Below are 16082 nucleotides of genomic sequence, written 5' to 3'. Positions count from 1 at the left end.
GAAACATGTCCCTATTCGTGAGTCTAACCGTGTTTCCAAAGTTCCCATCTCTGTTTTAATTGTTCCAATCTCTGTTTTAAATTCAGATCCTAACCGTGTTTCCATTGTCCCCATCTCAGTTCTAATTGTTCCTATTTGTGATCCCAAATTTAATATAGCACTCATCAACTGCTGCATATTAAATGGTTCAGAATTATTTTCGCCCCTAACATTTCCCGCAAAACTAACTTCCTTCTGCATAGCCATAAGGCTATCTGTGTTCGATACTATTCCAGAATCTTCTGTCGTTAATCTCGGATTCTGTGAATTTTCTGATTGAGAAAAATTTTGAAATGGTTCCGGACTATTTTCCCGACTTATTACATTGTTTCCCACTACATTATCCATCATACTGTTTTCCTCTGTTGGCGAGTTCGCCATGTTAACAATTTCGTCATTCTCACTATTCATCATTTTTGCCTTTTTCATCGATCGCGTAATCATTTACAAAACATACAAAACTCGTCACCGTACGAAAATTACACACAATGACTCCTTATCTCCAACAATACCATTCACTCGAAATGTTTCCCTCAAACACGATTAACGAACAATTGAAATAATTGCACTAAATCGTCAAACGCGTATACAAGGCAATACAAAATTAAATTTTGAAAAATACCATTAGAAGAATGCTAATTACCAAATCTACACATGCAAAATATACTACAATTACTAAACTACAAATTACTACAACAATACTACTGTCTACTATTTTTACAGTCAGAAGATTCCAAGGGACGATCCGAAGCAGCGGTCGCCACGTGCATGGGGGCTTAATTAAATATGATTGAAAATATTTTTAGTTGCTGTAAGTCCGATTACGCAAGTCTCGTAAACGGTTGGCCCTGACTAGAATTATTACGCAATCTGACTGCATAGAATAACAACAAAGAATGAAAGAAAATTTTCGTTAACACAGTTAATTAATTAAGTCCCCAGCAACTATAGAACCAACGCAACAACAAGCACAAGAGTAACTGTTCTGTGTGTGGAAGTATGACTCAACGTACACATCTGGCACGGTTCTTCTTCAACAAGACAAGAATTTTTAAATACCAGTTATACTGATGTGATAAAAGAAAATTAGAAATACTATAATTGCGCAAGAAAACCAGAATTACACTCTAATACACGAACACACGCCAGATGCTTTGTTGACTGAACCTGTAATGACACATTATTTAGGACATTGAAATAATGAGAAAAAAAAAGAAAAGTAGTTTGTTACCTTAATTTATTGATGAAAAGCACTCTAGACATTACAATATCTCCACACCGACTCGCTACTACCACATCTCAACCAGAACTCTCCAATATCACATCTCAGCAAGCACTGCCTACTAGCACATCTCAACAAACACTCCTCACTACAACATCTCAGCACAGACTACCCCGAGTCCTCGACAGGCACTGACTACTACGAGTTCTCTCCAAGCACTGTGGAGGCGGCTTAATAATACTCTTTGAGGCAATCTCTGGCGCAGTGGCTCAGTGTAGCCACCTTTCAATACCTAAAGTGTGGATAGTTTATTTTGTTACAAACTATGGAAAATATAAGCACGGAAAAGTTCTTGTGCAATCAGGAAGCACGTGTCGTATGTCAAGTGTGCATACTTTTGTATAAAAACAGTCAGAAGAAACGCTAAGTGTTAGATCAATTAGTATTTCATTTAAAATAGAAAACATAGAAGGCAAGGCACTATGGGTTGCTCATACATGTCGAGCTGCGGTAACATCAGTTGTCGGTTTAAATGTTTTATTTCTGAAGAAAGCACTCTTAGATGTGGTCGAAACCTAGGTCAAAAAGGCTTCATTTTGCGACCGATGGATGTTACTGCCTTAATTTTAATTAGTATTTTGTTTTTATATTAAATTTGACATTATACATTCAGAATTTCTTTCGTAAATTTTTGTATGTAACTCTGTTGGATGAGTTAGGGATTACCGGGAGTATCTGAGGGCAGGAACTGTTCTGATTGCAAATAAACGATTCCCCTCGCTTTGTGTAGTGTTTTGTGATACAGTTCTGTGTCTCTAGGAGTCGCTCGGAAACCATCTTAGTGTTCAGATCAATGTAGAACAGCGTCACACATATTTTTGGGAAGATGAAGGAAACTTTATTACTTTCCATTGTGTCAGTGTGCAACAGCAACCAAGACAGTTTTATTTTAAAATAAGATGAAGGAAGTCTCACGTCCAATCGGTTCTGTTATCGGAATTGTAAAGTGACTTTAATTTTGAACGTTTTGGCGGAAGTTTGAAAATTGTAAGCAACTTAGTTTCGAAGTTATTTGCAAGCCCACTTTCTAGTCTTGCTTTAAACTCGCAAGGCGGGTTTCGTGAACATATCGGAACATTTGGGCGAGTACTTCTTTTTAGCCCTTTCAGGCCTGAATTTTTTCTGGAGGAAGGAAAATGTTTCTTTATGTGGTAATGCTCTTAGGTGAGTTCATAATTATTTCAGACGCAGGAGTTATATAAAAATATGTACCCGTTTTCAGAACATACTTTGTACAGTTGGCTTCATTTTATGGACTAAAATAACTAACTACGAAATATTACTGTTTTACTAAATAGTAAAATGATCATTCAATAATTCCCATGCAAAATAGCAATATTCAGTTATACAGTGTAATACAGCGAGCCAACCACAGCTGTGTATTTTGGTAGTCATGAGCTGCTGCGCACTTCTACATTGACTGGCTGATATTCTCATAGTGATGCGCAAGAGTTGGCGGTACTTGCGCATTATGAAAAGGTTGAACATACGCAAATGTGTTCCTCAGGTTTCCATTGGGAAAAAATATTTCTGTTGCAGCTAAGGGACAGTAAAAGTTAATGTACAAAATTGTAGCCAGAGGGTGTGAACGACTTGTAGTAATATGCGAATAGCGATGTGTATGTAGAGCGTGAAAATCATTTGGCTTGGACTGGTGAACTTTTGGCTGCTTTCGCGTGATGCTTGTAGTAAAAAGACTAACTGACTTGCACCAGTAGTAGCTGCCACAGCCGGCCGGTGTGGCCGTGCGGTTAAAGGCGCTTCAGTCTGGAACCGCGTGACCGCTGCGGTCGCAGGCTCGAATCCTGCCTCGGGCATGGATGTGTGTGACGTCCTTAGGTTAGTTAGGTTTAATTAGTTCTAAGTTCTAGGCGACTGATGACCTCAGAAGTTAAGTCGCATAGTGCTCAGAGCCATTTAGCTGCCACAATAAATGCTGACTTTATAGCCCTTTTTACTTGATCTGGAGGCAATAAAGCCTAATTTATTGAACTTTTGACCTTTTTCACACAAGTTATTTAGAATCCCGAACGCCCGAAATTTTTAAGAACTTACAAATGCTTTTTCCAGGCTCGAGTTATGCAGCGTTTGCTTGGTAGGTATTTAGTCGATTTCTCTTGAGTGCTGTTTTGGTTGGCTGAACCAGTACCAATCGACACAGAGTGGGAGGTACAGACACCAAGAAGCTTGGCGAATAGGTGGATTGAACTGCTAGAGGTAACGAAGAATGAAATCGCTCCGCCGCGACCTAAGGGAAGGAAGTAACATGCGCCATCTGTCTGAGTATCATGTAAATTTTGTTCTGTCTGTGGTCGTATTCTAACCGTTTGTGTATCGTAATTTCTGAGGTGGAGATTGGGGACCAATCCAGCATTTGCCTAAACGTTTCTGTAAAACTCCCTAACATCGAACTCCGGTTGGGTGGTGTACCAGGCTAACAATACGTAATTTGCCGCATTCATTTGGTCCGCGTATGGCGAATCTCCCTGTCTCTCAAGTTACAGCGTTGCATATTATGCTGAAAGAGCTGGCCCATGGAAATATTCCATCGCATTGTAAAAATAAACAATATGCGGTACACCTTAGTATTTACTGTATACGTGAAACTGACGTGAGCATATAAAATTTTAAGCCAGTAGATACGTCGCCAATAACAATTTATTGAAAAAGTTATGTGTCACCCTCATACCAGGCATAGTTTGTCGCTTTTTGATCGGAAACCACTTCTTCAAAACTCTTTTTATCTCAGATGACTGCTGTGAGAAGATTACATGCAAATATGTATGCTGAAACATGTTGTTGTTGTGGTCTTCAGTCCTGAGATTGGTTTGATGCAGCTCTCCATGCTACTTTATCCTGTGCAAGCTTCTTCATCTCCCAGTACCTACTGCAACCTACATCCTTCTGAATCTGCTTAGTGTATTCATCTCTTGGTCTCCCTCTACGATTTTTACCCTCCACGGTGCCCTCCAATGCTAAATTTGTGATCCCTCTATGCCTCAAAACATGTCCTACCAACCGATCCCTTCTTCTAGTCAAGTTGTGCCACAAACTTCTCTTCTCCCCAATCCTATTCAATACCTCCTCATTAGTTACGTGATCTACCCATCTAATCTTCAGCATTCTTCTGTAGCACCACATTTCGAAAGCTTCTATTCTCTTCTTGTCCAAACTAGTTATCGTCCATGTTTCACTTCCATACATGGCTACACTCCATACAAATACTTTCAGAAACGACTTCCTGACACTTAAATCTATACTCGATGTTAACAAATTTCTCTTCTTCAGAAACGCTTTCCTTGCCATTGCCAGTCTACATTTTATATCCTCACTACTTCGACCATCATCGGTTATTTTACTCCCTAAATAGCAAAACTCCTTTACTACTTTAAGTGTCTCATTTCCTAATCTAATTCCCTCAGCATCACCCGACGTAATTTGACTACATTCCATTATCCTCGTTTTGCTTTTGTTGATGTTCATCTTATATCCTCCTTTCAAGACACTGTCCATTCCGTTCAACTGCTCTTCAAAGTCCTTTGCTGTCTCTGACAGAATTACAATGTCATCGGCGAACCTCAAAGTTTTTATTTCTTCTCCATGAATTTTAATACCTACTCCGAATTTTTCTTTTGTTTCCTTTACTGGTTGCTCAATATACAGATTGAATAACATCGGGGAAAGGCTACAACCCTGTCTCACTCCTTTGCCAACCACTGCTTCCCTTTCATGCCCCTCGACTCTTATAACCGCCTGCCCTGAACAAAATGCTCTGTTTTATACCAAGTTAAGACCCAAATCATGTATAAGTGGCGAACAAAAAAATCTCTTTTGAGGGTATTACTGCAATGTACACACAACGTAGCACACCTCCGAAGCTGGTATATGAGCACCGTCCTGTACGCCTTCGACTGGAAGCTTTTTGATCGCCCATTATAATAAAACTGTCTGACTGCACCTTTCCTTACAGGACTAGATTAAGAGAAGGACAGGAGCAGTGTACTTAGCACAATGTAATAATAATGGGCGTAAGCATACACTTGACTGAATTTTATGAACGTGCTAAGTAATAATAAGCACATGAACTAACACTAATAACATGTAAATAAACCAGTTTATAGCTTGGCCCGGTCTATTAGTATAACCTTTCTGTTCAGAAATTTGAAATTCAAAGACACAAAGCAGTCACGTCATACGTAAAATAAACTGCCAGCAATCTGCGACTCCAATACTGAGGTACCTTCTAGTCTGTAATTAAATGGAAAGGAAATAGACGAAGCGTGCAGATCACTGAAGTTTTGAAATGTGTATGTTGATTCCAACAATAATTCAGGAAATGGTTACAACATTACTGGAGATAGCTCTTTGCCGACTGCAGAGTGCAAACCAGCTATAAAAACATTAGCATTTCAAATTACTGGCAAGTGCTCACAAACAAACTTTGGAATCTCAGAAAAAGAAAATAAGTTATTGCATTTAAAGCGTAATATGGCGACCATTTTGCACACTAGATCCGGTCGTGAAACATTCGGTACAATAACTCACTAAAAGTGAAATATTTGAAGAAAAATGAAAAGAATGCACCCGCTGGTACTGAAAGAAGCTCACTAAACGGGAATGTGATGTATCCAAATGCGTTAACATTCGGAGGGACTAGTGTAAAACCGATTCTGTACCATGATTTGAGAGTTACCCATCTCACCAAACAAAGAACGTACCTATTACCTGAAGTGAGGGTAAGAACTCGCTTCAGTTCTAAAAATTCTGTAAATGCCTGTACTTCAAGACTTGCAACATGAACTAGAAAACAGGCACACATTTATAAGCATGAAATTAGAGAACGAACAACAGTGGCTGATGTCTGTCCTGCCTAAATGTCGCTCACGTATAGTAGCGTCCTACGACACCAGAAAGCTCCGATCGCCAACGTCCAGCTAGACACACCTTTGTGCGTTCAAACTAGACGATCCCAGAGAACCACACGATGCCTTCACTTCTCATTGGCTGCGTCAACTGTCCTATCGAAAAGCTGCCCCCTAGACTGCTACTGAGCGTGTCAAAGGTAGTCGTTCTTTCAAGATGGATTGCTCAGTACAGAATATTTCCTTCCAGAGTGCCTGCGGTTTAGAATACCTGAAAAAATCAGTCTATAAAGTTGTGGTAAAGCGCGGTGGCCCCAATCGTGAGGCTTGTGTACACTGCTGGGTTTGCGTAATGGCCTATAAGTGACTCTTCAAGCTTGCGCCGTGTGTGCATTGTCACTTTATGGCAGGACGAAATTTCGCGGGAATCTGCCTTCCGTATTAGCGTACGCCTGTGGTGGTCTGCACATCGTGAGAATGAATATTGTATTCGTTTCCAGAATGAGGTTTTCACTTTGCAGCGGAGTGTGCGCTGATATGAAACTTCCTGGCAGATTAAAACTGTGTGCCGGACCGAGACTCGAACTTTGCCTTTCGCGGGCAAGTGCTCTACAAACTGAGCTACCCAAGCACGACTCACGCCCCGTCCTCACAGCTTTATTTCTGCCAGTACCTCGTCTCCTACCTTCCAAACTTAACAGAAGCTCTTCTGCGAACCTCCCGCCCTCCCCCCCCCCCCCCCCCCCCGCCCCCCATACGAGTATCAATAATTTCACCACGTTCGTATTCACTTACTCCGACATAACACACTCAGACCAACACAAATCACTGTTCTGACCATGATTGACGCTTGAAACGTATTGATGAGACTGGAAAGATGCCATTCGCTGTCAAATACAACTCTGGCTTGGCTAGCACCTGCATTTATGTTCAAGCGTGCATTTCTGCCGCCGTTTCTATATTTTTCTCCCACCTCTGTAAGCACGTCTTTGTCGCATGATGGATGGCACCATTAGCGAAAACGTCGACACTTTCATCGTGTCCTTATATCATTATGCCCATTTTCCTACAGAACAGTGATTTTCTTGTTACGGTGCTGTGGTTCTGCGATGTGGTCTATAATGTGGTGCACCAAGTAATTGTTGACGTTATTGACAACATGGTTTCATGTGAACAGCACAGCTGATCCCGAGTCTCTCAGAGTGCTTGTATCTCTATCTAAGCCGTCAGTATACTTAGATCTCTGTAGTACTGGAGTGCGCTCCTCTGAAGGTACCGAGGCTTCCAGGAGGGAGTTTGATCGGCCCCGCGCTGGATGAATCGGAGTGATGTCTGATGGAAGTGCGACTCATCGAACAGCGCGCGAGGCGTCTGCCGGCAGAGGTTCCCGGCCCTTCAGACTGGGGAAGAGCCCTTAAAGTGGCCCATTAAGCAACAGAGCGGAGACTGCTCGAAGCGCACGTTGTTAATCCTGAATTGCCGTTAATTATTTTGTGCTCCGCGCGCGGCAACAGTTAAGCCCGGCGGCTCAGGATTTCAGCAAATAACAAAGAGCGCTCGTTAACGGGCCAGATTTAGCTCAGCAACAAAGCGAAAGCGGGAAATAATTATCCCTTAAAAAGAAATAAAAGCTTTACGACATCCGATAGCGTGCAAATTTTCTCTTGTTTTGCGAAAAAATTTCAGTACCGAAATAGAATGATGCGTGGAGTTGATAGAATATTATAGGAAAGTAAAATAAATTCAGGGACAATAGAACTTTATTAGCGTATTTCCTTACGTAGCTTTATTTCGATTACTATCCAGACTTCAATGTTCTAAAAATCATATACCGGACAATGAAAATTAAACTGACGCTGTACCGAGTGCTGCACCGAAGGACGGTTAAACATGGTAGATAGGTTCATTAAAATGGTTCAAATGGCTCTGAGCACTATGGGACTTAACTTCTGAGGTTATCAGTCCCCTAAAACTTAGAACTACTTATACCTAACTAACATAAGGACACCACACACATCCATATCTGAGGCAAAACTAACCTAAGGACACCACACACATCCATATCCGAGGCAAGATTCGAACCTGCGACCGTAGCGGTCGCTTGGTTCCAGATTGCAGCGCCTAGAACCGCTTGGCCAATATGTTCATTAGCCGGTGGAGTTGCGGAGTAAGCTGCAAAATAATAGTTCCGACTTCTGCTACCAGGTGAAAATATGACGCTGAAAGCAGTCAGAACGTGGCGTGGGGGCAGAAAACAGAAAGGAATGGTCAAACACATGGTAACGGTAGTTCTGGCACGTTTAATAGGATATGTTCACAAGTTAGAACCTGTGTTAAGTATGGTATCTCCCCTTAGCAACACGCTGGATCCGTTACACGACATGGTCAACAGCTGCTCGTCGCTTAGCCACTGTAATCAGAGCGATATGTCATTGTATGCTGTCCTTCAGATCAGGATGAGACCGGATACGTCCTTAGTAGACACGATCTTTTAGATACACCCATAATCGGAAGGCCACTTGGATTTAGGTTTGACCATCTGTAAAGCCACTCATCTTGACACTGCATTGAGAAGACGCGGTCATTACTGATGCTTTCTCGAAGCAGTATTTCATCTGGCAAGAGACGTTTTGTGGCGCTCCATCTTGTACGAAAATACTGTGGACACAGTTTCGTACTTGCAAATGCTGTTAAAGCATGTTGCACAAAAAGTTCCTTAAGGGGACCACATCGTGGTTCTGTTCGAAAAAAGTTGATTTTCAGATTTCATCATATTTCGATAGATTAAGGTTTTATTTAAGTACTCTGAAAAGGATTTTGCTGAAAAAAATTATTTTTCGAGCATTTAAAGAGCATTTTCCTACTGTTTATGTGCCACGCCAATTTTCTGTCACCCACTTTTCCGCTTATATTTTAGATCTTTATATCCGCTACATTGCACGTTATGGATTTTTTTTTATTCCCGAGTGTGTTGGCTATCCTTGGAATGCAACGGTCGGTATTATTTTGTTTCTGCTATTTGTAAACAACACCTTTTCAGACATGCGGTTAGTTTTGTTCAAGTGTGATTGCGAGTAGTTGTTATCTTTACGTCTGCAGTGCTTGTTTACAAATGTACTCACCTCTTTCACAGCTATTTATATAGAAGCTCCTGTAAGTTAAGCCTATACCTAACGTCCTCTAGTGATGATAAACCATGTCATGGATTGTGCCGATCAGGAGAAAATTCGTGGTGCAAATACAATAGGGCTCAGGCAACTGGGAAATCTTATTCTCACCAGCATTCTGTTCCTGCTGCTGTTATTACAGCAATTAAACCTATTTTCAGAGACTTCTCTCATCCTGACCTTCCAAGGAAATGAATGCATGGGCAGACACAGAACCCAAATGAATGTTTCAACAGAATAATTTGGAACTGCCTTCCTAAAACTGTATTTGTAGGCATGCGTACAATGAAACTAGGAGTTCATGACGCTGTTATTACATTCAATTGTGGTAATATTGGAAAGTGTTGGGTACTGAAAAAGCTGGGAATTAATCCTGGTGAAAATATGATCACTGGGCTGCAACATTGCGATAAAATGAGGATAGCCGACGCAGATAAGTCTGCATCTAATACGGCCAAGAAAGCAAGACAAACATCCAGGAAGGTGAACAAGAAGCTGGAAGACCTGCTAGAGGCCAAATAAGGGCCATCATATACAGCAGGACAGTTTTAATTAACTGTAACTAACAAATTTCAAAAGCCTTTTCTTTAAAGCCAATTTCCCGCAAACTAAAATTTTCAGTACATATGCCCCATTATATCAGAAACTACCATAGACAAATGAATGAAATTTTCAGAGACTCTGTACACCATAAAAGCCACCCCTGGTACTATATTAATTAATATTCCCCCACAGGAAGTTCGCAAAATATATTTTCTGCAGAAAAAACTTAATATTTTTTGTTAATAAATTTAAAAAGTATTTCTTAAAAACTATAAAATGGATAATGTAGATTTTTGTACAGTTGACTCTACTAGCATTAAGGTCATGTATCAAATAGTTTTTTCAGAAATGGGTCAAATACTTGCACAATTTCACATGGGTTAGATATACAGGGTGTGGTCCCCTTAAAACCTGCTTCACTGTACTCCTAGAACGCCCGTTCGAGGTGCCATGTTCTCCAAGAAAAAAGGACCTAGAATGGAGCAACTTGTGAAACTACACCAAGCAGTCACATAATTTAATTGTGTGCGAATTACGACCCCATATGCAGCAGTTCGACATTCACGGCACTGTGGAGAGTAAAATGTGGCTCGTCCATCCAAAGAATATTCCCTGGTTACAGGCCATCCGTTTCCAAGCGTGCCAAAAAACGAAGAGCAATACCGTGGCGTTATGACTTATCTTGGGGTTTCATTTGGTGTACTTCATAAATCTTGCAGGAATACCAATGTACAAAGCGTAGCAAAATCTTATGAACTATTGACTAGCAGAGAGGCAGTTCTCCTGACACACTAGAGCAATGGTTCTAGAATTTCCAAAAATGTTCAAATGTGTGAGAATTCCTAAGGGACCAAACTGCTGAGGCCATCGGTCTCTAGACTTACACACTACTTAAACTAACTTAAACTAACTTATGCTCGGAACAACACACACCCGTGCCCGAGGGAGGACTCGAACCTCCGGCGGGAGGGGCCGCCTCAAACCGAGCGGCCACTCCGTCCAGAATTTCAGAAATGTGCTGCACAGTCGGCTATAGTTACAGCAACTTCATCAACAACCGCCACGGGAATCCGCTGTCACACTCTACCTGGTACATCACCCAGTTCACCTGTTTCTTCAAATTTTTTGATCACATTCTTTAGCAGTTTTATTGACGTGTGGCCTCTTTGCAGCTGTTTCTGTCAGCGATATCGTCTCGATCCAGCGCTGCTATTGCCGCCGATCTGATAAAGCAAGTTTACCAGCGGTGCAAGTTCTTTCTTCTCAACTACTGAGTTTCGTGCAGAAAACTTCAATTTCCTTAAACGTTTACACTAATAGACACTTGACAAAAGAAATCATCACATGACGCCAAGTGACAAACAACATAATGACGTCAAAACAGGAAAAATTCTACATTCTGACTGGTTTCAGAGCCATATATTTACCTTGTGGCAGAAAGTGGAATTATTATTTTTTTCAGCACACGTCACGAGTGGAACGATTAATGAATATACCTACGATGTTTCGGCGTCCTACGAGGTATGCATCCCGCACTACAGCACTTATAACACCGTTTAATTACAACTGCAATGTATTGCATTGTCTTTCGTAATGTAATAGATAATATTTATGTCTGGGTACATATCTGAATATGATATTACTATTTATAGTACTTAGTTTTTGACGTTTGTAAATAGTTTGCAAGTTATCAGACTCTCTGGCGTCTTCATACAATTATTGACTGAGTGCGGTAGTGGGAATCTAGACGAATTTGTTGTACGCTTTGCTTATTGGTGACAATTAGTCGAGTTCTGATACAACGGAGCGCTCGCACTCTGGGCACGAGGGGGAACAGAGTTGAGTTGCTTCTCGGCAGCCACAGGAATCGGTCGCATACTTTGCCGCCCTTGCTGCAGTGTAATTTGATTCACAGTCCCACCTGTCTGGCCACCAGGACAAACACTAAGCTTTCTATTGGTCTCCAATCGACTAGTTTCCAAGTGTACTACGTCGGACGTGTTTGCCATGAACGTCTTTTTGGTTTTAGTACACACATCAAAAAATGTTTTGCATCACCCTGGTTCCCAGAATTCCTGAAGATAGACGTTGACTGTGGATATTGTATCACAGACTGTTCAGGGATGTCACTAGACCCGCCCAAAGATGTAAACAACCATGCATGAGCAGCTCCTATTAGACACAGGGGGTCAGACAGCCGATCATTTCCAGTCATTCCTCCAGGAAGGAGGTACACGGCTCGCGCTGTCTGTACTTCAGCCAAGCCTAGACGGTCAATATCGCGTCTGCATTGTTACTCTGTGCTAGGGTGCGGGGTGAACCAAAGCGATGTTGCTCGGACATGGAGGAGATACATAGAGACAGGAACTGTCTATGGCGTGCCTCGCTCAGGCCGCCCAAGGGCTACTACTGCAGTGGATGACCGCTATCTACGGATTATGATTCGGAGGAATCCTGACAGCAACGCACCATGTTGAATAATGCTTTTCGTGCAGCAACAGGACGTCGTGTTACGATTCAAACTGTGCGCAAGAGGCTGCATGATGCGCAACTTCACTCCCGACGTCCATGGCGTGGTCCATCTTTGCAACCACGACACCATGCAGCGCGGTACAGATGGGCCCACAACGTGCCGAATGGACCGCTCAGGATTGGCATCACGTACTCCTTACCGACGAGTGTCGTATATGCCTTCACCCAGACAATCGTCGGAGAGGTGTTTGGAGGCAACCCGGTCAGGCTGAATGCCTTAGAGACACTGTCCAGCGAGTGCAGCAAGGTGGAGGTTCGCTGCTGTTTTGGGGTGGCGTTATGTGGGGCTGACGTACGTCGCTGGTGGTTTTGGAAGGCGCCGTAACGGCGCATCCTGTGAATGACCTCCTTCAAGATAACGACATCGCTCGACTAGAGTAGCCAGTATGTTCTCCAGGCATGAACCCTATCGAACATGCCTGCGATAGATTGAAAAGCGCGGTTTATGGACAACATGACCCACCAACCACTCTGAGAGATGTACGCCGAATTGTCGTTGAGGAGTGGGGCAATCTGGACCAACAGTGCCTTGATGAACTTGTGGACAGTATGCCACGACGAGAACAGGCATGCATCAATACAAGAGGACGTGCTACTCGGTATTAGAGGTACTGACGTGTACAGCAGTCTGGACCACCACCTCTGAAGGTCTCCCTGCATGGTGATACAACATCCAACGTGTGGTTTTCATGAGCTATAAAAAGGGCGGAAATGATGTTTATGTTGATCTTTATTCCAATTTTCTGTACAGGTTCCGGAACTCACGGGACCGAGGTGATGCAAAACTTTTTTTGATGTGTGTATGTATTCTGTATTCTAAATGAAGTATTATTTTCTTTATAAACACATTTCTGAATGTTGTTTTAAAAGATACCGTTATTTTTTGTTTGGTTCATAACGGAAAGGTTGATAAGAAAACGCAGTTATAGGCCATTTCCCTTGAAAAGATCATGCGGTTATCTATAGTAATGTACTGCTGAATGAAGCTGCACAAACATTATATCATATCTGAACAAAGTTTCAAAGTGGGACAAAGATTCCTAACTTGCTTTGAATGTCCATAAACATAAAACGCGAACTTCACAGAACGTTAAGAGCATATTATCCTATACCTACAAAATGAATGAGTCTCAAATGGAACACGTGAACTCATACAAATACGTCGGCATAACTGTTTTTAGGGATATGAAACGAAACGGTCATAGAGACGCAGTCATGGGTAAAACAGGAGGAAGATTTCGGTCCATTGGTAGAGTTCTGGGAAATGCATTAGTTTACAAAGCGATTGCTTACAAAAGACTTGTGCGACCCGTACTAAAGTATTGCTCAAATTTGTAGGATCCTGTACCAAACAGGAAAACAGGGACGTTGAACATGTGCAAAGAAGGACACGACGAATAGCCAGCGGTTTTTAATACCCGTGGGAAAGCGTCAAAGAAATGTTGAAAAAACTTAACTGGTGGATGCACGAACACGGACGCCAACTTACAAAGTTTAAGGGATTGATCTAGGAATGTAGTAGAACCGCCTACGTACCGAACGCAGGGAAGGCGAAGACATAGCGTACAGACGTTCTGAAGCAGTCATTTTTACCGCCCTAGACGCATGGATGGAACGGAAAGAAAACTTAATAACCGGTACAATGGGAATGCACTTCACAGTGGTTTGCAGAGAATTTCATTGAGTATGTATTGAGAGACTATTCAGAAGAAGGAAATGATTCAGAATATTTTGACGTAGAGGTAATAGGAACACCCGATTCTTTAAAGAATCTAACTCCTTTGCATAAAACAGAGTCGAACTTCTGATTACTTTGCAAATGAGTTATTGTGTTAAACATTTTGGCATTAAGCCTCTGCTACAAAAATCATAGAATTTGTTCAAAATTATGTTAAAGTTTGTTGGAAATCGCAAAGTGCTTTCTTTATCAAACACTGAATGATTATAGCTGGATAATTTGCACTCCGTTTCAAGCAAAATCTAGTTTTCCACACATCTAATTGTTTATGACGTGATGTCCCCCAACTATGCGTTGTACAATGATGTAATTTTGCAGGTACAATAAGTGGCATATGCGGATACTTTCTCCAGAATGTGTTGCTAATAGTGTTAGTAGTAAATGGGTAATAAATTGAAATGTCATGCCGGATGCTGTAGTTTTACTGCATGAACACCGAAAATGTGGAAGACGTTAAACATTTTCCCTTTTGTCGTTTTTTCTGGGATGTCAGAGACGAAAAAATCCGCAAACGTTTGTAATTATGTATAAAGTTTATTGGAAGTCACTAAGTGCACTCATTCTGCAATACTAGAAGGATAAAATCTGGGTATTTGAGTGTGGGGAGGCACGTTGCCTCAAGACACATACGGACTTTGTAATTGTAATACTCTACTGGCCATTAAAATTGCTAAACCAAGAAGAATTGGAGATCATAAGCGGGTATTCATTGGGCAAATATATTATAATAGAACTGACATGTGATTACATTTTCACGCAATTAGGGTACATAGATCCTGAGAAATCAGTACCCAGAACAACCAACTCTGGCCGTAATAACGGCCTTGATACGCCTGGGCATTGAGTCAAACAGATCTTGGATGGTGTGTACAGGTACAGCTGCCCATGCAGCTTCAATACGATACCACAGATCATCAAGAGTAGTGACTGGCGTATTGTGACGAGCCAGTTGGCTTGGTTCAAATGGCTCTGAGCACTATGGGACTCAACTCCTGAGGTCATTTGTCCCCTAGAACTTAGAACTAGTTAAACCTAACTAACCTAAGGACATCACAAACATCCATGCCCGAGGCAGGATTCCAACCTGCGACCGTAGCGGTCTTGTGGTTCCAGACTGCAGCGCCTTTAACCGCACGGCCACTTCGGCCGGTACGAGCCAGTTGCTCTGTCACCATTGACCAGACGTTTTCAATTGGTGATAGATCTGGAGAATGTGCTGGCCAGGGCAGCAGTCGAAAGGCCCGTACAGGACCTGCAACATGCGGTCGTGCATTATCCTGCTGTAATGTAGGGTTTCACAGGGATCGAATGAGAGGTAGAGCCACGGGTCGTAACACATCTGAAATGTAACGTCCACTGTTCAAAGTGCCGTCAATGCGAACAAGAGGTGACCGAGACGTGTAAGCAATAGCACCCCATACCATCACGCCGGGTGATACGCCAGTATGGCGATGACGAATACACGCTTCCAATGTGCGTTCACCGCGATGTCGCCAAACACGGATGCGACCATCATGATGCTGTAAACAGAACCTGGATTAATCCGAAAAAATGACGTTTTGCCATTCGTGCACCCAGGTTCCTCGTTGAGTACACCATCGCAGGCGCTCCTGTCTGTGATGCAGCGTCAAGGGTAACCGCAGCCATGGTCTCCGAGCTGATAGTCCATGCTGCTGCAAACGTTGTCGAACTGTTCGTGCAGATGGTTGTTGTCTTGCAAACGCCCCCATCTGTTGACTCAGGAATTGAGACGTGGCGGCACGATCCGTTCCAGCCATGCGGATAAGATGCCTGTCATCTCGACTGCTAGTGATACGAGGCCATTGGGATCCAGCACGTCGTTCCGTATTACCCTCCTGAACCCACCGATTCTATATTCTGCTAACAGTCATTGGATCTCGACCAACGCGAGCAGCAAT

The sequence above is a fragment of the Schistocerca americana genome, chromosome 5 (assembly GCF_021461395.2).
Source record: "Schistocerca americana isolate TAMUIC-IGC-003095 chromosome 5, iqSchAmer2.1, whole genome shotgun sequence".
In the NCBI taxonomy this organism is placed as follows: Eukaryota; Metazoa; Arthropoda; class Insecta; order Orthoptera; family Acrididae; genus Schistocerca; species Schistocerca americana.
This window is presented reverse-complemented; position numbering follows the sequence as displayed.